Source organism: Lutra lutra, chromosome 12, assembly GCF_902655055.1.
Source record: "Lutra lutra chromosome 12, mLutLut1.2, whole genome shotgun sequence".
NCBI lineage: Eukaryota > Metazoa > Chordata > Mammalia > Carnivora > Mustelidae > Lutra > Lutra lutra.
This window is the reverse complement of record NC_062289.1, coordinates 2,748,088-2,768,336: the sequence shown is the minus strand read 5'-3', so window position 1 is coordinate 2,768,336 and position 20,249 is coordinate 2,748,088. Positions and strand designations below refer to the sequence as shown.

The following is a 20,249-nucleotide window of genomic DNA, read 5'->3' as shown; positions in this document are numbered from 1 at the left end:
CACCGGGTGCTGGGCATTGGGAAATCATCATAGCGTGTGCAAGGAACTGCACCTTACACGTCCTTTGAAAAGAATAAGTTGTGACTTTACACACACACACACACAAAATGAGTTGAAGGGGCGCCTGGGTGACTCAGTCGGGTAATGTTGGAATCTTGCTTTCGGCTCAGGTCATGATCTCAGGGTCATGGGACAGAGTCCCACATCGGGCCCTGGGCTGAGCAGGGAGTCTGCACGAGGACTCCCTCTCCGTCTCCATCTGCCCCTCCCCCAGCTTGTGCACACAAGGGCTCTCACTCTCTCTCTCAAATAAGTAAATGCATCTCCAAAAAAATGAGTTGCAGAAAAACTCACATATGGCCCCATTTTAATGTTTTAAATTAAAGTTTACGTATTAAAAATCTTAATACATTTATTAAGCTCATGGATTTCAATGCCTAAGACAGGGATGGGCACAGAGAAGGCACTCAACAAACAGTAACAGCATACACTATAAAATTAATGTGTGTTGTGAAACGTCTAACATATCCTTTTTTCTCAAATTGCAATTTCCTCTTTAAGTTGTAAATATCCTGAAGGCAAAAATGAGGAAAAATCTGTAGTCTCCAAACTATGCATTTTGGGTAATTATCTTCAAAGACATAGTTTAATTTGGGCAAGAACACTAACCCTACGTTTTTGGCTCTAACTAAATTGCTCAAACACGTTGTGAGAAATCAAGTAATGTGTTACCTGCTGTGAATTCCACACCGCCCACCCCACGCCCCCTTCACAGCACTAAAGAGAAAGTATGCATTTTCATGCCATTTTGTGGACTTCTCTGTAACTTATTTAAATCTCTGTGCATCTCTTAAAAGCAAAGCACTTTTGTCTCTCTTCACCCCCTAATGCAAGAGACATCGGCAGTGTAAGGTACTGGGTACCAGCTGTCAACATTTCTGTGTGATTAAATAATTAACCTGTGTAGCTTCGTATTAATTCCCTGGAACAGTGACAGTTAGATCAAGGCATGGCCAGCAAAGGGACTTCTGCAGTAGAAACTTATCACCATCCCAGGGTTCGAGAAAGGAACCGCACCTGTTCCCAGCTGCTATGGTGCCCAGTAACTGGAAGAAGGACGCAGTCCCGTATCCTTAGCTCTAACCCCAGACTTCTTAAAGTGAATTAAACAAAGTGACTTTCAAATAAATATGAAAGAAACGCTGCCCTCTGTGACTCCGTGTAAGCCTACAGTCCCGGCCTCCGAAAGCAGCCACGGCTCACCCATGAAAGGGTGTTTCAATCTGAAGGCTTTACCGCAACACTGAGGTCCCATCCAACCAGCAGATCCTAAGAAGTGTGAAGCCCCGGAAATTCCACGTGGCTAAGTTCCTGAGACCGCCGCCCCGCCCGCCCCGGACGCGTGGCCAAGAGGGGGCGACCATCGATGGAGGCTTTAATCCTTTTCCAGATACGGCCCACTTATACAGTGGAACTCAGTGAGACGCAGGTGGGCTCACGAACGCTACGGAGAGTCTCCGGCGCCCACAAGCATGCGGTGACCCCGATGGCGACGGCCCACACTTCCCTGGCCGTCGGAGACGCCCCCTGGCCTGCACCTGCACCCGCCCACAGGGCCCTGCTGCGGGGCCTCGGGAAGCGGACCCAGGGCGCAGGCAGAGTGCGCCGCTAGCGCAGCAGGACGGCACGGCCTCAGACTGTCACCCCGCTGACCGCAGGCGTCCTCTACCCTGAAGCACTGAGTTTTCTTAACTCAGACGCTGCTACTGGTGCGCAGGACGGCCAACAGAATCCCAGTGTGTCAGCAACACTCAGCCGTCAGAAGAGGCGTTTCTGTGACTGACGGGACAAGAAATGGAACTTGACCCTCGGTCCAAGTAATGAACTTGCTGACCTGCATGTCTGGATTTCCAGGCAGGACAGCAGGTAAGCCACAAAGAACAGCACCAGCCCCAGAAGGACAAAGCCGTCTAGCCAGGCATCCCCTTGAAAATGCGACAACACTGGAGACGCAGATCGAACAGCCATCTTGGGACACCTGGGGATGAACACCAGCTTGGCTCTGTCTCCTCAAAACAAGGCTGGCTTCTGTCCCTAAGTGTGGCACCTGACGAGCAGGCCCACCGCCCCCGGCCACTGTACGCTTGTCAGCCCCACCGCTTCTGCCCTCCCCCCAAAACACCCCTGCCAGCCCCCACACAACGCCCCAGGGTGCAGTCCCTGAGGGCTGGGACGTTACAGGCCTCTCGGCACTCGCCCGCACACACCCACCAGCGCAGGGACAACCCAGCAACCAGACTCCAGACTCCCCGTGGGGAGGACGGGCCAGAAATTCCCCATGCAGCGTCTCACCCGCATCCTCTGATGCGAGGTTCCTTTGCTTTGAGAGACCGACTCCGAGCTTCCTTCTGAGGAACAGCTCTGCGGAGCCACCATTGTTACCCATCTCAGGGGGAAACACTCATCTTTATTATTAATTCATTCATTACATTACTATATTTAAATGACCAATTTAAAAAGGACTAATCAGATATACTTGTCCCAGATCCATTCCAAAGAAAAAGGCTGCTGTGTCTCCACGAGGCGCCCGACCTCACTTTCCAAGCTCCAGTGCAAGGCCCCCAGGGCTCAGACCCCTACCCCATCAGGGCCTGGGAGAAGGAAGGGGACATCAGGCTGAAATGCCACCACCACAGCAATGAAGGACAACACGACACATGGGCTCTGCCCGGGGTCTCACTCCCGACACCCTGCAGGCCCAAGGAACAAGTCCATGTCACACACTGTCCATCTGCTTTTTAAACTGCGGGGCCAACGAGACTAAAATGTGGCAAAGTGCGGTAAAACAGGCTTAACTCTTGAAAGGCAATATAAATAATATCTACCTAGCTGGAAAAAAACAATTCTTATCTCTTTCCTAGAAAAAAAAAAAAGAAAGCAAGGAAAAACAACGGATGATGTTTTTTAATGCACAAAAAGTAGGAAGAACCAAGTCGCTCACACAGCTTCTATGTCGGATGTCAAATTATCACTCGATGAGACCAAAAAGGAACTCAAACCGCCATGATCCTCCTCCGGTCACCGGGAAGTCTCCAGGTCAGTGGGGCTCAGCCCCAGTCAGTCCCTCTGTGACTGGTCAGAGCCAGCGGGAGCTGGGCCTGCGCCCCGCTGGCCCTCAGAAAGGCCGGCATCTTGTCCCACTTCCCAGACGACGAAGTGAAAGCACACCGAGGCTCCGTCACCGGCCCCAAGTCACCGCTGGATCCTGGATTCGAAGCCTCATTGCCTCACACTCAAATTCCTTTCGCCACAACGGTGATGCCACACTGGCCCGCAGGAGGAGAGGCCAGGTCCCGGGAGCGGGGGGGGGGGGGGGGGGGGGGGGGGGGGGGGGAGGGGGGTCCTAACTACAGGAACACGGGATGATCCCCACACACAGCACATCGTCCCCCCAGAGCACGCTCGATGACACACTGGGAACGACAGAGGCACACACAGCGGGGCCGGGCTCCAGCCTCCTGGCCTTCCTCGCTGCCTCCCCAGGGACGTACCCCTCAGTCCCCAGCACCCCCACAGCGCCAGCACTGGTTCCTGGCCCAGGTCTCGCAAGTGCTGACAAACCACCTTTCCTCCTCCCGTTAAACTGCTAAGGTTCCACAGAGACATTCCCAGAGCATCGTCCCTCAGCGTCCTTGCGGGCAAACAGCTGAGCTCTCCCAAGGAAGATCTCTGACTCACCTCGGTGATGGCCTTGGTTTAGGGCGTGTCACCTCAACCCCCTACAGCTGCCCCAGCCCAGGTGGTGGTCTAACAGGGACCAGCTGCAAGGGTTAGATCCACACCCGATTTCCAAGACGTGGTGCAGAAGCAGAACAAAAACAAAACCTCAGTAATAACGTTTATGTCATTCACATGTTTGAGTAACAATTTGGACAGACTGGGTTACATAAGAAATTAACAGGATTTTAACCATTTCTCTAGCCCTTCTCGCATGGTCACTGGGAACACTCAAGCGACAGATGCGCTCACATTCCGTGGGGCAGTGCTGGCTGAGCCGTGGCGGCCTGGGGGCCGAACCCTGCCCACCACCTGTCTCTGGACGCCTCGGGAGCTAGGAATGTGTTTTACATTCTTAAGTGGTTGGAAAAAAATAACAGGAAAAGAATAACATTTTGTGACACATAAAATCCCATGAATTTCCAGTTTCGGTGCCCATAAATGTAGCTGCCTTATTTGCTGACGTGCTGTCTCTGGAGGCTTCTGTGCTATCAGGCAGAGCAGCTGCAACAGAAAGGGCTGGCCCGCGGAGCCCGAAATAGTTAATATCTGGCCCTTCACAGAAAAAGCCCGCTGACCCTAAAGACCCCTCATTTCCAAAGTTCGGGAGGGTGGGCTCCATCGCCCTCGGGCTCCAGTGGCACCTCCCTTTCCAAAACCTTCCTGGGGAAGGCCAGGAGCCCAGGGTGGGGCGAGCCCCCCCTGCTGGCTAGGACCGCTAGGGGCTGATGTAGGGCCCCCCCCCCGCTTCGGATCCTTGGACCACCCTCTACATTTCCCCTTCCTGATGGATGACTCAAAATCCTTGTCCTCAGAGGAGATATGACTACTGACTATCTGCCACGTTCCAGCCCCCAAAGGCTCGGGCAACGGGTTCCCTCTCAGGGGACCTCGCACTGGCTCCCAGCTTCTCTGCAGTGGCTCCTGGGTAACCCCAGCCATCACGAAGGCAGAGGAGCTTGGAGAATGGGAGGACAGGTCCTCCACAGTATGATCTCTGCACGATGATACAACTCTAGGTGGCTGAGACCAACCCTCCCATTAACTCCACTTTCTAACAACCGTGAGGAAGGTCATAAACTCAAGGTGACTGCCCAGAAGAGGTCTATGGAGAGCCCAGCTACGGGGCCGTGTGGGTCTCAGCATGCTCCCGGGGGCACGGGGGCTAGAAAGGCCTCCCGAGCTCCTAACAGTTAGAAATACCAAATGGTACCCATAAGGAACGTGGGCACTGCCCTGCTCACCACGGGCGTGTGATCAATGTCTGTGGAAAGGAAACGAGGCTTGACAGAGCACTTACAAGCTACTTATCTGGGGGCTCATCCAGGCCTTCACCAACGGGGACTTGAGTCTATAACAAGACATTAGTAACAAAAGTTAAACTTCTAATACAATGGGAAACCGTAATGCAGTAACTTGGTTCACGTTTTTAGGGTGATTCAAAAACCAGCTCTCGGTGCTTTGGACTTTGGTATCACTCATTCCGCTGGTTCTCTGAAACACTCACCACGAGAACCCCCTTCCAAGAGTCACTATGCACCGGCCGTAAGACTATAACACTGTTCACGTTACAAAATAGTAGTAACACCCTGTACAAAAACAGCCCATATCAGAATCAACGTAAAAACGTCCCCTCTAGTGTCTGTGCTGGAGACTTTCCTTCCGCAGGAGAACTGATGACTTCTGCCCTCGTCATCAACTCAAACACGAACGGCAGGTTTCACTCCGTGTTTCAGTCGCCAGGAAGCTCAGACTGAATTCTGGTTCGAGTGCGGCCCCCGGAACGAGTGCTGTGATCCGGATCGATCACCCTATTTTCCCCTCGTCACAGTCTATTACTTCATTTCCTCGTCCTTGGTCTTTCTTCATGTCCCGCCTAACACGTGACCCAGGCACTCCGCGCCTGCAGATGGCACGGGATGCGCATAGACCAGCAAACTCACTGCCAACACACAAATAACAAGATTTCAATTACCAGATACTCAAGCCTGCAAACACGCGCTCAGGATGAGTCCGTAAGAAAGACACCGACAGAGCAGATCTACGCAATCCCGAGTTCATGCTGGACGTAGTATGTCATGGAAACTTCTAGAAAGGCAGCAAACTACCTAGGACAGAGTCCTTGGCAAATCATGAAAACGTATTCGGTACCATCTTCTCCAGAGAAGGAAAAAGAGATTCTAAATCGGGGTCTCGACATACTGATTTTTCCTCTGACGTGGAAACCTAGACCGTGGGCCCTGTCTGCGCGCCCGGAGCAGCGAGCCGGCTCGGCTTTCTAAGCGGCTCTTGCGCAATGAAGCAAAACGCACGCCACCCGGCCCAGCTCCCGAGGGAGCCCAGGCGGGCGGAGAGGGCAGAGACCTCCCCACAGACCGGTAACGAGCCACAGGCGTCCACACAGCAACCCGGAGCCCAGCAACAGCAGCCAGCCAGGGCCACGGGCTGCCGTGTGTGGCCGCTCGACTGCACGCCGACGGACACGCAGGGAAATGCAGGTCTCCCGTGTCTGGCTCGCTCCCCGGCGCACCTTCCTTTCTCTCGGTGGCCTTGTGGCCCACGTGCGCCAAGGACATGTGGATGGAGAGGAGTGCCACTCCCTAGCCCGTCCCAGCCAGCAGCTCCCCTCCTGCATGTCTGTGGTCCCCCACCCCCTCTCTCGGAGCACCCACCACACAGAAGCCCGCTCTCCACCGACACCCCTGCGACCCCATCAACCGCTGCGGCTTAGCCCGAACGCCCAGGAGAAACCGCTGCTCTACCAACAACTCTCGTCTGTCTTCTCGACCCTCTCCCTGAAATTTTTCGTGGTGTCTTTTTTTTCTCTTAGGGCTTTCTATCCCATGCTGGTCATTTACTTCCTATGGTTACCGGCTCATAAGAAGGGTTATTATTGGTGCTACCACTGGGTTTCCCAAGAAAATCAATTTCCCGGCCCATGCTGAGCTGGGAATCTGTGCAAACAGCTGCTAGGTCTTCGGTGATCTGGGCTTCCCTCGTGTCTCTGGCCGGCAGTGCCGCAGGAACCTTGGATGGCATGGCTCATCTGGTTCCCACACTGACACGATGCCCCACTGAGAGGCAAACATGGAGCCCACATTTTTTCTTCTCTCTGGGGCTAGAGCTGAGCACCAGAGGGTCAAACTGACGTGGGCAGTATACTATCCACGTCTTCAATACCCCATCACTTGCAGGGTCTGCACTCTGCAGCACACAACAAACTCTCAATCAAGGTCACCTTGACAGTGGGCTTTCTCCCACCTCCCCTTGCTGTGGCACCCAGCATGCGCTGGGAACTGGAAACCCAGAAACCTGTCTGAGCTCTGCTCTGTGGCCGTGGCCGAACCACTGAGTCCATCTGCCTTTCAGCTCCCAAAACATGTCAGGATTCTCCCCCAAACCACCTCCAAGACTTCTACCTGTTATAATAAAATTGTAAGCCTCAATCTAAAAGCCCAGACAGAAATAAAATAAATTTACAAAGAAAGGTAAATATAGTCAAAGAGTACACGTTTTCCTTCACGGTCATTGTAGGGACGTGACTGGATGCTACCTACAGAGTGAGGACCCACATTAACTCTGCCCCAGCCAAAAAGGTGCGGCTTCAGCGGCCACCAGCCCATAAGCTTCTACAAGCCGCTTTCGTGGCCCAGCAGCTCTACCATGCTTTCCAGGACAGCCTACTCCGTCCACAGTCGGCAGACCTCACACGAGGACAGCCGGAAACACACGCGGATGACAGCCCCTCTACGCTCCGTAGCCGAACAGCGAACGCAGACTGTACCTCATCTCCAATCACAGCCCCAATCCGAGCTGCAGGAACCTCCTTTTTTAACCAATTCCTCCAGATGCTGAGAACCGGGTAGCTGTTAGAAAAATTAACCTTCCTTTGAAGATTTCAGAGTCTAAGCAGCCTGTGCTCTGTCGTCAATCTAGAACCAGTGGAGGAGCCGATCTTCCCGTAAAACCATTAATAGATTCTGCTTTTCTGTCACCAGGGTAATTTACTGAGGCCAATTTTAATCCTGCTGCTAAACCACTAATCCCACGACTCTACAGAATTGTCCCCAAGTTTACGTTGCTATGGCGAGGACTTTTATGTGAGGAATTCACGTATTTACTCCCAGTCATGTTTTCTAAGTTGGCTTTAGGAATAAGATCCTCTTCCTTGCCCCTTCCGTTAAGAAGTAAAAAGCCATTTTTGGACTCAGGACGGCCCCTGAACACCTGGGCTGTGCCGTACTCACCACAATAACGCTAATGTAAATTACACATGGTGTTACTCAAAGGGACAAATTATCGTCATTATGCTAATGGTCACGCTAAAGACATGAAAAGCTTTGGTATGATGAATCTAATCTGGTGGGAATATGATTATCAATGTGAATGATGATATTTTCTCAAAGTGGCATAAAAATGTTCTCTCCGTGTCACTGATAATGTCAATATAAATTATGCATCACCAAAAGCGGCATTCGAGCACGTCGCTGCGATGCTATGAGACACCCAGGCCCGCCTTCCCGCCCACAGATGCCCTGCACATACGCGCATGCACGCACACGCGGAGTATAAATGTGTTTACTTCTTCGTTAAAACAGGAGAACCCGTAGGATGAAGCCACTGAGGCAGATCAACGAGAGGGTACGGGGAGACGCCCTGCCTCCCGCCGCTAACAATGGGAGCACGAGCTTCGTGCTGGTCCCTGCTTGTAAATTCCCAGGATGTCGCCTAAGAAGCCACTCTGGTGAATTACACACAAGACCGTCCAAAAATTCGAAAGCAGTATGTGTAAACAAGTCACTGAGTGAGGACATCACTGTTCTGCTGCTACGTAACTCCAGAACAGCACCACAGAAGCTTAAACTGGGAAGCGGGATCATCTGTCTGCTCAGGGATTCAACCACTCATTTAAAAAAAACAGCCAAGTCTTTAAGGAGGGAAAAAAACACATTTTTCAGGTCTAGCTTAAGATCACTAAAATAATCAGGAGCTAAACGGGGCCTATCAGCCTATCCGCAACCCACAGAAGTTTTAACTACTCGCACTGGGCTCTGTAGTTCCCTGAATTAACACAATCACTCAACCTTGAATATCAAACTATTTCCCACCAAAATTACTGCAGGAGAGACAAGTGATGCTTGCTCACTAGGCTGAAGTGTCCGTGGAACAGGAAGCGGCTCGAGCCGCGGGCAGCCCCACCCCCACTCTGGATGCATTCTTCCCGGTACTAAATTTCAAAGAACATTCTGGAACGCTGAAATCAATCAATGACTAACACCATGCCAAGTCAGCTTGAGCAATATAGGTTAAATAGTGCCATATGGCAAAGGCAGACACATGTTGCCCTTTTCTGAAACAAAGGGAAAAATTCCTAAACAAATATCCTTTACTTCAACACGAGAAGAGCTGAAGACAGGGGTTTCCAAGTGTTACTAAATAATGCTGCAAATTCTATTTTAATCCTTAACCATCTGGGGAAAACTACAGAGTTTTAACAGAGAACCTTGATTTTTGAGAGTCTCTCTTTAACAATGTCCTGAAAGCTAACACCACATGTTAGCCTAAGCTCACCATCCCCTAAATGAGCAAGAAAATAACAGGACAGCTGTATCCAAAAGCCAAGGGGCCATCGGCAACTCCCCGGGGGAGCCAGATCCTCGGGAGACCAGTCTACCTGCTTCTGAAGAAATAACACGCCAGATTAATTTGGCCTTGAAATAAAATATATTAAAAATCTCCGCCTGCGTTCAGCACTCCGCTGAAGAAGTGTCTGAACTTTACAATCGTATGTAATACCCATCCCTGAAATTTTGATTAAACAACTTGATTAAATTCTTGACCAAATACACATACACGGCCAGAAAGAAAAAAATCTACCAGAATGAACTCACATTTGAAATAAACAGCAAAATGTATCTAAGCCCAATATAGTCTCTAAATGATTTATCTTTTCTATTCCCCTGTGCAGTGTTTTATTTATTACTTTACATATATTTACATGTTTACGTTTTCAAAGTAGTTGCATCTCTAATACTCCTGCTCTGTGAGCTCCATACCAGTGGAATCGAAGAATAAAGGCCAGAGCTTTTTGGAGAACGACTTTTAAGGAATGTTGAGAGCCACAGAATTACACTCCTTCACACTGTGCATGTCTGCCGCCAGGACACGTCTCCTTCTGGACGTAAATAATGACAGCCAGCTCCAGCTTTGCAAAGAAAGGCTTCAGCTGTTCAAATCACGTGTTGCCAGAAGCAAGGGATAAGGGATACCCAAAACGGACAGTTGCAACTGCTCATTTTTACCAGTCCGTCGAAAATATACTTGACATACCCCAGTGGGGGGCACAGATTCCAAATTTAAGTGATGCATTTATAGGGCCTGGAGATGTATCTTCCCATAGGTGTTAAAGTCACACCCCGAAAACAGTCCTCTGTCGGAGAAAATTAATTTCAAAATAAACATGCATTTTCAAGAACTGGATGAGACATTTTTAATTCGTAGTGAATGTCTTTCTTTATTCTTCTTCTAAAGTTAAAGTTACTTTTACTAGTAAATTCTTCACAAACATTTGATGTGATTCTTTCCTTAAAGTGGGTTTGTGACAAGTCACCAATATCCCCGAGAACTCTAAGACAGTCCCAGCTAAAGCTCGATGACGAAGAGGATGTCCCGTACCCCCCACCCACCCCCTAACCCACCCTAAAAGGTGGGGAGGGGAGGTCTCAACCCACTCCAGGCAGAGGTCGCCCCTCTATCAAAGAGAAATGTCCCACATGTCCCACCCCAAACTCCCTTGTTTCTGGGACCAGTGAGAACTGAGGCCAAGGCTTGAATCTGAAAAATGCTGTCACTCACATGGCCCCGAGACCCATTCAGACCTGTAACAGGCTGCGGCCAACACACTGTTGGCCGCTGGCCATTGGGTGGAAAGGTTGGCGGTGACAGCCCCAGAGGGAGGAGAGGACAGGACAGGAGGGAGAAGAGGGTCTCTATCACACCGGGTGGCCCAGGCCACCAGTTAGCCCTAAGGCAAACACAGAGCAAGAGTCAAAAAATTGGCGGTACCCCAAGTCCTGGGCAAACTGAATGGCGGGCAGCCCACAAAGACCCACCTGCAGCCAACATCGCCCCGCCCCGCCTTCTAGACGCCCCAGCCTGCCACCCAAGCCCGTAACATTCATGGAGAGGCAGGCCGTCTGCTCAGGCCCCAGAACCACCCGTGTCCCGACTCTGCACTTCACCTGAAAAACTCAGACCCAGAGGCATGTCCTTCCCGACCCACAGACTCACGGTCCGGGAGCCGAAGCCGGCGGCACAGTCACTGTGCATGTTTCCACATCACTAGTTCTGGAAGCACGGGTCAAAGCGGCCAAGCGGTAAGCAACCCATGGAAGGTCTGAGTACTGGCTGCCGGTTCGGCTGTAAGTACAGAGCAGGAGTCCGCCAAGGGTCAGGGCAAGGCATGGATGCTCGGCTCGGCGAGCGGGGGGCACGGCCCCTGGCTTTCTCTGGACTTGGGTCAGGAAGAGGAGAGCTAATTCAACTTTTGTCACAGCCTCTAGAACTTTTGAGGGGGAGGGGTGAGGGCAGCGAAGAGACACACTTCGGAGAGAAGAGCTCGCGGGAGCGCTGAGACGCAAACACTGCCAGCACCGAAGATGGCTTTCGAGGAAGGAACGTGACTTCCATATTCAAATATTTATGATGCGGATGTGTAATCAAACGAATGGAACTTTCTTTTGCTTCCTTCCATCATGTCCCTGACTTCTGCTTCAATCCATGCCCTTGAGAAAGTCTCCATGTCTCCGGCTAAATTTGGCTTTCAAACACCAGCGAAAAAGCTCTGTTTCCTGCACCTTTAATACAGATGCTTTATTCAGTTAGAAATCGAGTTGCAAACAAAAATACCACTTTTAATTATATAATTAACACCTGCCCTGTTCTTCAAGGTTGAAAATGGAATAAAACCCAAAATAGCGTCCTGTCTTGAACACTGAAAACAAGCGCATTATAAAAGGAAAGCGCAGGCCTTCGGACAAGCTCCTCCGTTCTCAGTGTAACCAGCCTCCACTCCAGTGTCCTATTCCTGGGACATTAAGGTATAATGCACTTGAAACTCTACACACACTGCCCTGCCGGACCTACAGCCACTCCCACAAAATGCCTGTTTAAAAGATTCCTTCTGGTACATTACAAACAAGACCAATAGCTATCCTGGAAAATGAATACATAAAAATCCACAACAACCCATTTAACTGAGGGCTGGTTTTTCAAGAACAGTGTCCATGATGAAACGCTACTCAACGTCCTCGGTCACATTACCACTTTTCCCTATTTGGTCAGACTGAAAACACTGTCTGGGAGACAGAGCATACCTCATTCTCCAATATTCTCTAAAGAAGTCTCTCTTCTTTTCCATGTGAGTGTTGGGACACAACATCCACATCAAATTCATCAACCTATAAAACTCAAACACCTCCATGTAGGAGAAACTAAGGTCCACGAAGGTAAAGTGCAGTTTATGGACATGAGAACAACATGCTTTCCCCACTGACCCGCTTTCAAAAACCGCTCTTTCCTCCTTGAAAGTCTCTGGGTCGACATCCTCCAGAGTCAGACACACAGGACCTCAACGGCCCAGAACCCTGAATCCCGCAACTGTCCAGCCCCTTCAAAGGCCGTGTACCAGTCACAACGGGACACACAGCGACGCACTCAGCTCTTCTCACCGAGGATGAACAGCCACGCACAGGGGCAAGTTCCCGCTCTAGAATGTTTCAGGAACCGGGCCATTTGGAAAGAGGACTCGGGTAAAGACTTCCAGAAATAAAAATAAGCAAAACTCTTCTCTCTCTGCCCTGCTGAGCACTGTGCCTCCTGAAGCATTGTTTCCTTCCAGGGAGGCATTCCCACTCCTCCTGGTCATTTTTATTACACATCCCTGGGGACCGCGAATATTTTTTAGGATGTTAATGTGCTCTGAATGTTTCAGTATATTCAAATACGCTAATTTAAGAAAACAAAGTCTTCCTAAGGAACTAAGAAAAACACTAGACTAGACCCACAGGCTTGGGCCTCAGCCTGGCAACATTCTAATTGGAGGACTCAAGTCTCTGAGGCTTGGCTGCTTCTGGCGGGGCCCACGAGATGGCCCGGGAGCCCAGTGAAACTGAAGATGTCCTCCTCGGGTCAGCAGCGCCCAGACCCAGGCTCCAGGCCAGCTCGCACCACTCGCTCCCCAATTTCACCGAGAGGGGAAGCTCCGAGTCTTGCGAGGCAGAGGCCTGCGGTGTGTTTAGTTCTAGCGGGTCTGCGTCAACATAAATAGCACAGCTATTTTGACGCCACAATCGAAGAATGTAAGGGAAAAGGAGGAGGAAACAAATGATAAAACGATAAGACCAGCCTTTCCACGCGGCAGCACAGAGGAGCCTATCGAATAGCACACATGCCTCGTTCCTTAAAGTAGCACTTACATTCCTAAACCAAAATACTCCCATCATATTAATAGGGCGGCTTAAAGCATCATCTGGAGAGGATCCCGCTGGGGGGTCGCCAGTCCTGCTCCCACTCCGGTCCCTACTTTAGTGCATTTTGTCACAGGGCCACAGGACAGGGCCCCCCTTTTCTGAATCATCTTGAATCAGGATCACAGACTTAACTGCAGGTTCACGGGGGCGTGGGGGGGGGGGAGACGCCTTCGGGGCATGTTTAATGAAGACCACCACCGTCTAAAGTTCCTTTTGTGACTTGCTGTTGGGTCCCCCAGCCCCTGCCCTTTGTTACGCAGTGGACCCCGCCGGCAGGCCGGGCCCCACGCCCTCGGGCACATCTGGGCTTCCAGGAACTGCCCCCCACGTCCACGCGGGCCGCTGCCGGCGGCGGGACGGAGAGGCCACGCAGGCAGGACGCCACACCCACGCGCGGCAGCCCCTCGCGGGGCCCGCGGTCTCCCCCGCGCCGCCCACCCCGCGCGCCGGCCGGCCCGGATCAGGTGTGAATACTTATGTAATCGTCCTCGGGGCCACGCCTTTGCCCGCGCCCCACCTCCGCCAGAACAAAGTGAAGTTTAAAATAGAAACCAATTACCTGGCCGCGGCCGCGCCTTGGCCCCCGGAGCGCGGCCCGCGCCGCCGCGCAGACCCCCGCCCCCCGGCTGCGCGGAGACACGCGCCCCCCGGCCCCCCCGCCGGGGCCAGGCCTCCCCCATCCCCGCCCCCGGCCCGCGCAGATCCCCCCCGACCCAGGACCCCACGCGCCGCGGAGACCCACCCCCCCACACACACACCCCCAGGCCAGACCCCCACTCCCCGCCCCCACCCGCCAAGACCCCGGCCGTCGGGCCCAGCGGAGACCCCCCCCACCCCGGGCCAGGCCCCCCCACTCCCCGCCCGGTGCAGACCTCCGCCCCGGCCAGGCCCCCCCCCACCCCAACCCCTTCCTCCCAGCCCGCTCCCGCCCCAGCTAGGCCCCCTCCGGCCCGCACGGACCCCCGCCTTTGTTACGGTGCGAAGTTGGGCCGTGGGTCCCCGTCTCTTTCACTTCTTGGGTTACAGTGCAGGCGAGTGACGTCCGCTCCACATGACGGGGGCGGGGGGCGGGCGCCGGGGGGCGGGGGCGCGGGCCGGGCCCTCCCCCACCTCGCTGCCCTGCCCGCCCCGCCCACAGCCCGCCCCCTGGCAACCCAGCAACAAGCGGCCACCGCCCCCGCCTCCGGGGCGGGCAGGTAAATCCCCCCGCCCCCGCCCCGCCCCCGCCCCGCCCCCCCAGCGGCGCCCCGGGCCCGGCGCCGCTCGCTCGGATACATAAATAGGAATGATTTAATCCCGCTACACCTCCCCCCTGCTGCCCATTCCTCACTCGGCGAGTTCATCGAGGTGGGGGCGGGGTTGGGGAGCAGAGTCGGGTCGAACTCGGGCCCGAAAATGGCCGGAGCGGGAGGATGGGGTCAGACACTACCTCGTAACTGAGTTGGGTTCTCGCAGGGGGGGGGACGACGGAGGTCGCCTGGGGCCGCCCGAGGGCCCCCGGGGTAACCCCGGTGAGGCAGGGCAGACGGGTACCCCGCGCGTGGACGAGGGCGGGGCGCGGGATCCCTCCCCGGGGCCTCCCTCAAGGGGTCTCGGGGGCAGGAAGGGCCCCACGTGGGTCCGTGACCCGCGCGCGACGGCAGCAGCATCCAGCCCGGAACGACGCAGCGCGGCACCCGGAGCCCCGAGACAGAGATGCTGCGTGATCGCGTCCGGCCCGCACGCGTCCACACAGCGCGACCGACGTTCCCGGGGAAGCTGGCGCCAGGTCAGGCCGGCACGAAGCGTGGGGCGGCCCGTGACGCGCGCCGCCCGTGATGTGCCCATTGTGCGGGGGGACCCGGCGGGGCGCTCGGCGCTCCCGAGTCGGGTGGGCAGCAACAGCCTCTCCCCACCGCGCGCGGGGTCGCGCTCCAGAACCTGCCAGTGGCCTCGGGTGAACTTTCAGCGCCACCGCGGAACGTGAAGTTGTGAGGTGCCCGCGTCCGCACTTCGCCACGGATTCACACCCCTTTCCCCAGCGCCCGTTCTGTGTGCGCTCTACTCCTGGCGGGCGGGCTCCGTCCCCGGACCCCGAGCGCGCGAGGCCGCGCCCGCCGCGTGGGAACGGGACGGAAGGAACCGCACGGTGCGGTCCCCCGCCGCTGGCAGCGGAATCCCATCACTCCCGTCTTCCTCCCCCTCTGCAGGTTCCGACTGGAATCCGAAAGCGGCTCTCGAACGCCCATTCTTTGCAGGAGGACCTCGGAGGAGCGAGGTCCCCACTGCAACTGCTGCGTGCCCATCTAGCTGCCCAGACTCAGGTAGAAGCGTGTCCACGTCTACAGCACGGGCTGTGCACATCAGGAGCTAAGGGACGCGCGAGGCTCGCAGCACTGCACGGTGTGCGTACACAGGGGCGCATGCACGCGCGCGCGCCACACGCACACTCCAAATTACCTCCGGGATGGAGAAAGCCGCTGCGGATTGGCCGACAGAGCCGTCACTCACAGCCAGGGGGCAGGGAGACTTCGCAAGGCTGTTTCCTTTTTTTTTTTTTTTTTTCCTCCCCTTCCCTCCCTACCGTTTCATTAATGGTAAAACAACAGCGAGCCCTGAAGTTAGCCATCTTGCGCGGAGAGTTGGCTTCTTTCTTTAACGACGGGGGCGTCAGGACCAATATCCATTTAAATATATTTTGTTCTTCCACAATGGCTGAAAAAGGGAAATTAGCGATCCGGGTGGGGCGGAGAGGAGCTAGGAGGGAGGGGGAGGGGGTCGTCCGTAGGGGTGGACGCGGAGTGAAGAGTTGTTCTCAACGCCCAAAAAAGACTTTGACCTTATTGATCTCGAAATTAAAAAATGTTTTTCACAGATCAGATTGTAACAAACGACGCGGTCCTAATTCATGCACTCATTAATTTTTAATTTTAGTATTTAAGCTTGCGCCAGCAATCGTGTTTCCTTAAGAAAGAACTGACGGCTTATTGTTGGCTGGAGATAAACGATCAGGTTACAGATGTTAATCTTGTAATCTGTTTTTCCTGTAAGCACTTTACATACCCGGTTTTCAGACCTTAAAATAAACTCTTTTCCCAAAAGACCTGACGGTCACCATTCACGCTCCGGAAAAATCACACCCCCTCCAGTTTGTTTTTCCTCTGGCAATGATTTCAAAGACATTAAATCTTTTTCACTTTATAAATGCTGATTTGTTCTGCCTCAACTCCCACAGGCTTCTATTTGCATTTCAAATTCCACAGGTTACACCAGTCGCCTTTTCAAAAAATGTAAACCAACAATGAAGCAGCAAATGGCTTTTTGTGCATTCTGGATTAAATCAGGCAGCAGAATGAATATATTTAAAAAGAGGGCTGAGCAGTTGATCTTTGCACACCCGGAGATCAAGTAATTCTTTATCAGTAGCCAGCAGAATGAGTAGATGCGACTCACAAACCCCCGAGGTCCTGGTCTGATCCCGGTCCTGCTGCGGGGGAGCTTATTAACGCGGATATAAATGGGGCTGACTTACAGACCCACATTGTTCGGGTAAAAGGCTGGGGTCTCTCTGGTCCCTAATTGCAAGGCTCCACCCGGCTTCCCTGCCTACTACCACTGATTGTCAGCCCCACCCAACCTCCTCCATACAACCGCTGTTTTCAATATCCAACTCGACTGGCTTTTAACAAACTTATTCATACAAAGGTTTCTTTAAACTTGACGAGGCGGTTTATTCTAAACACCGATCGCACTATTCGGTGTGTTAGTTCTCCCTGGAAATGGCAGACGTAGGCGCTTTTCCAAACAACCCCCCCCCCCCCCCTAGCATTTTCCTTTTCTCGTATATCCCCGGGTACATGGTCGCGATCCCTACCTCCCCAACCACCACTCCGACCCCCGCCAGCTCGGTGCTCTGCGAGGAGCCCCTGCCACCATGAGCCCTCTCCACCCAATCGCCACTGAGAGAACCATCGCCCCCCACCCCCACCCGGCCCTAACTTCCTTCCGGAGCACTCACTTCTTTAACGTTAGGGTCACTTATACGCTCCCAGCTATGGCATGCAGCCAGGGGAGGGGGAGGCAAAACACCCCCCCGACCACACACACGCCACACGTACCCGAGGCAGCAGCGCTCGGTGCCCACAGGCATCGATCCCATCAGCCAACCCTTAATAATTGAAGCGGCTCCTCGGGCCCCGCAAGCCCCATCACCCACCTTCACTAGCCGGAGCGTTTTACTTTAAGTAAGGCAATTTGCTCTTTGTCTCCTAATGGATGGAGAGCGCATTCCGAGCTCCCCTCCCCCCAGCGTGCCTTTGACGAAGTATACAAGCCAGAGCCTCTTCCGCGCTCCCACCCGCCCCCACCCCGCCCCTCCACTGCGGTAAAACCACCTCCCAGCGCTCGCCCTCGCCGCCCGAAGTTGCATCTTCCCTCTCCTGGAATTGCCGAGCGGAGCAACTACCCACAGGGAAGCCAAGCCGCCCTCCCCGCGGCCCCGGAGCCCCTCCCCGCCCCCCACCACCCGCGGCGCCACCGGGGGTCCGGGCACCGCCAGGCCCCGGGCCCCGCGCCCCCCGCCCTTGCGGGCCCCGCGGCGCCCCCCACCCCCACTCGGCCCCTACCTTGGCGGTAGGCGGCGGGCCCGGGGAAGAGGACGCGCACGCCCCGCGCCTCTGAGTGTGAAGCCGAGCGCCGAGGCGCGGAGCCGAGCGCTGCACTAGATCGACCCGCGCCGCTGCGCCCGGGCGCGGGGGACGCGCGAGGGCGCGCGGGGCCGCCACGCGCCCGGCCCCCTCCCCGCTCCACCCTCGCTCGCCCGGGACGGCCGCCCGCCCCCGCGGGGACCACCGGCGGCCGGCCGGGCTCGGGGGGCTGCGCGGCTGGGGGAGTGGGCCGGGACCCCGCGCCGGGCGGCAGGCCCGAGGCTTCCCCCAGCCACGGAATGGTCTGCCCTGTAGGAACGCACACGCTCCACTATTGTCTCATCAGCACAAAGTTCTACCACACTGCGGGCAAAGTCTGGAGGCTCGCGATGACTCAGACGCAGATAATTCTTCCCCTAATAGCACTGAATCACGATCCCAGCGGCTAGTTGTCGCCCCTTCTCCTCAAGGACCGACGCTGCCGCAGATCCAGTTACGGGAAGCTGTTTACCGCGCGCACACACGTAACACACGCACGCGTCCATACGTGCAGACGTGTCGGGACGCGTTTTCCGCCGACTGGGCACCTGAGCACCCAGCCTGGAGTCCAGACCTCTACGTGGGTATCCCTCCGGTGGTCCCAGATGCGTGTGCATTCCACCCGGCTCGGGGTGTGCGTTTCACTGAACTTCCTGGTCAGTGTGTTGGGGATACTCGATAGATGAAGTCCTGGGTCCAGACCAAAGTCGGGAGAGACTTCAGAACGAGGACTTTGCTGTATGGCAATTTAGAAACGACCGTGGGCTTTTATTTTTATTTTTATCCTTGGAAAGTTCAACTCTAATTTTTTTTCTGTTTTCAAACCATTTCTTCACCCCAGCTGCTCTCCGCGGGCCGTAGTTAGTGGCAGCAAGTTGAGTCTGGGAATAGAAATCCCAATTTGACTCCAAGAAGCAATCATAGTACACGGGGCGGGGGGAGGGGGAGGCGCAGACGGGTAAGGGGCGGAGGAACGCGGAGAGGGGAAGAGGAGAAAGAGGAGAAAGAGAAGGGGCGCGCCCCTGAACCAGCGATGACGCAGAGCGAGGGAGTTGGCCTGCGGAGGGGAGCACTGTCTTCTCCCACCAGGCTCCTGGCCATATTGTTCTGCTCTCCTCGTGATAACTCCGCAGTGGAGATGGATTCCGTCCAAGACACCGACGTAGCTGGGCTTCGCCATCAGCGCTGCAGTCCGCCGTCACCTTCCGCCGTGGCGATTTCTCTCTCGGCGCCCAACGCTCGCTCACACTCGACTGCTGATGCAGCTCGGGCCCTCTCCAACTTAGGGCATTTACAACAGAAACTACTAAGGACGAGCTCGAAAGGGAGGAGCTTGTGCCTGCAAAGCTGGACTCTCAGACACAGGGGCCATTCTGCACGTGTGTGCGTGTGTGTGTGTGTGTGTGTGTCCGTGGAGGAAGAAGGCAGCAAGAGGGGGTGGACCTTTGCGAGAAGGATCTTCGAATCCTAAAATGTAAGCTCCTTGTGATTAATGGTCTCCATTAATTAGGATAGCAGGCACAGAGGTAAAGGTCTTTGGCAATTGTTGCAGGTTTGGGGATGAGTGCTTAAATGGACTGTATTCTTAATCAAATTTAAGTCTGGTTCACAGAAAAGTATTGAACGAGCACAACTCATTACAGTACCCTGTGATAATGCACAAATGAAAGTACCCCCCAGTTGAACTAATTCCACGGATATAAATGGCGTATACAGACTTAGAGAAATTCTCACGTGTTATACGTGTTATACAAAGATTATAATATGCACACTTGGAATTTTAATAGTTGTGTTTGTCCTATTTGGGAACGGATTTGAGTCAACGGTAAAAATCCACTTTGTTAATCTGCATTCTTGGGTCTATTTAAGACTACAGTATTGCTCTAATAACTTCCATGTGTTCAAAATTGACAAGTTAGATCAAGGGACGGTTGGTCAGCAAAACTTCCAAATTCCTCCACGTATAATTGTGAGTTTCGTGACTTGCCTCCTTTCTGTAGCCTGCTTATCACCCACATGTGATTTCACTCAGGGCGGAGCCAGTTCTACAATAATACCGTGCTTTTAAAAGATTTCCCTTCTCCCTTTCTCTACAATGCATGCAGAATCTGAGAATGTAATTCGAGAGACAAGCCAGGGTTACATTCTGGAAAAACAGCAGCTTGCCAGCCAGCAGGTCTTGATGCTGCTGAGGGTGCCACAGTGCCCGGCGAGATAGTGTTTACATTATTTGTGCACCAAGCCACTGGCGGAGGTCCGTTTGTCAGTGCACTCTTAG

At 54.0% G+C, this 20,249-nt stretch overlaps 1 protein-coding gene across 1 annotated transcript in view; it reads right to left on the bottom strand.

The window, feature by feature from the left end:
• ZNF516 (zinc finger protein 516) overlaps positions 1–17,689 on the bottom strand; it is a 110,854-nt gene extending 93,165 nt beyond the window's left edge. The window contains 1 exon segment of the mRNA XM_047698047.1: positions 17,503–17,689. The gene's annotated coding sequence lies outside the window, so the exon portion shown is untranslated.
• Between the last annotated feature and the right edge of the window lie 2,560 nt (positions 17,690–20,249).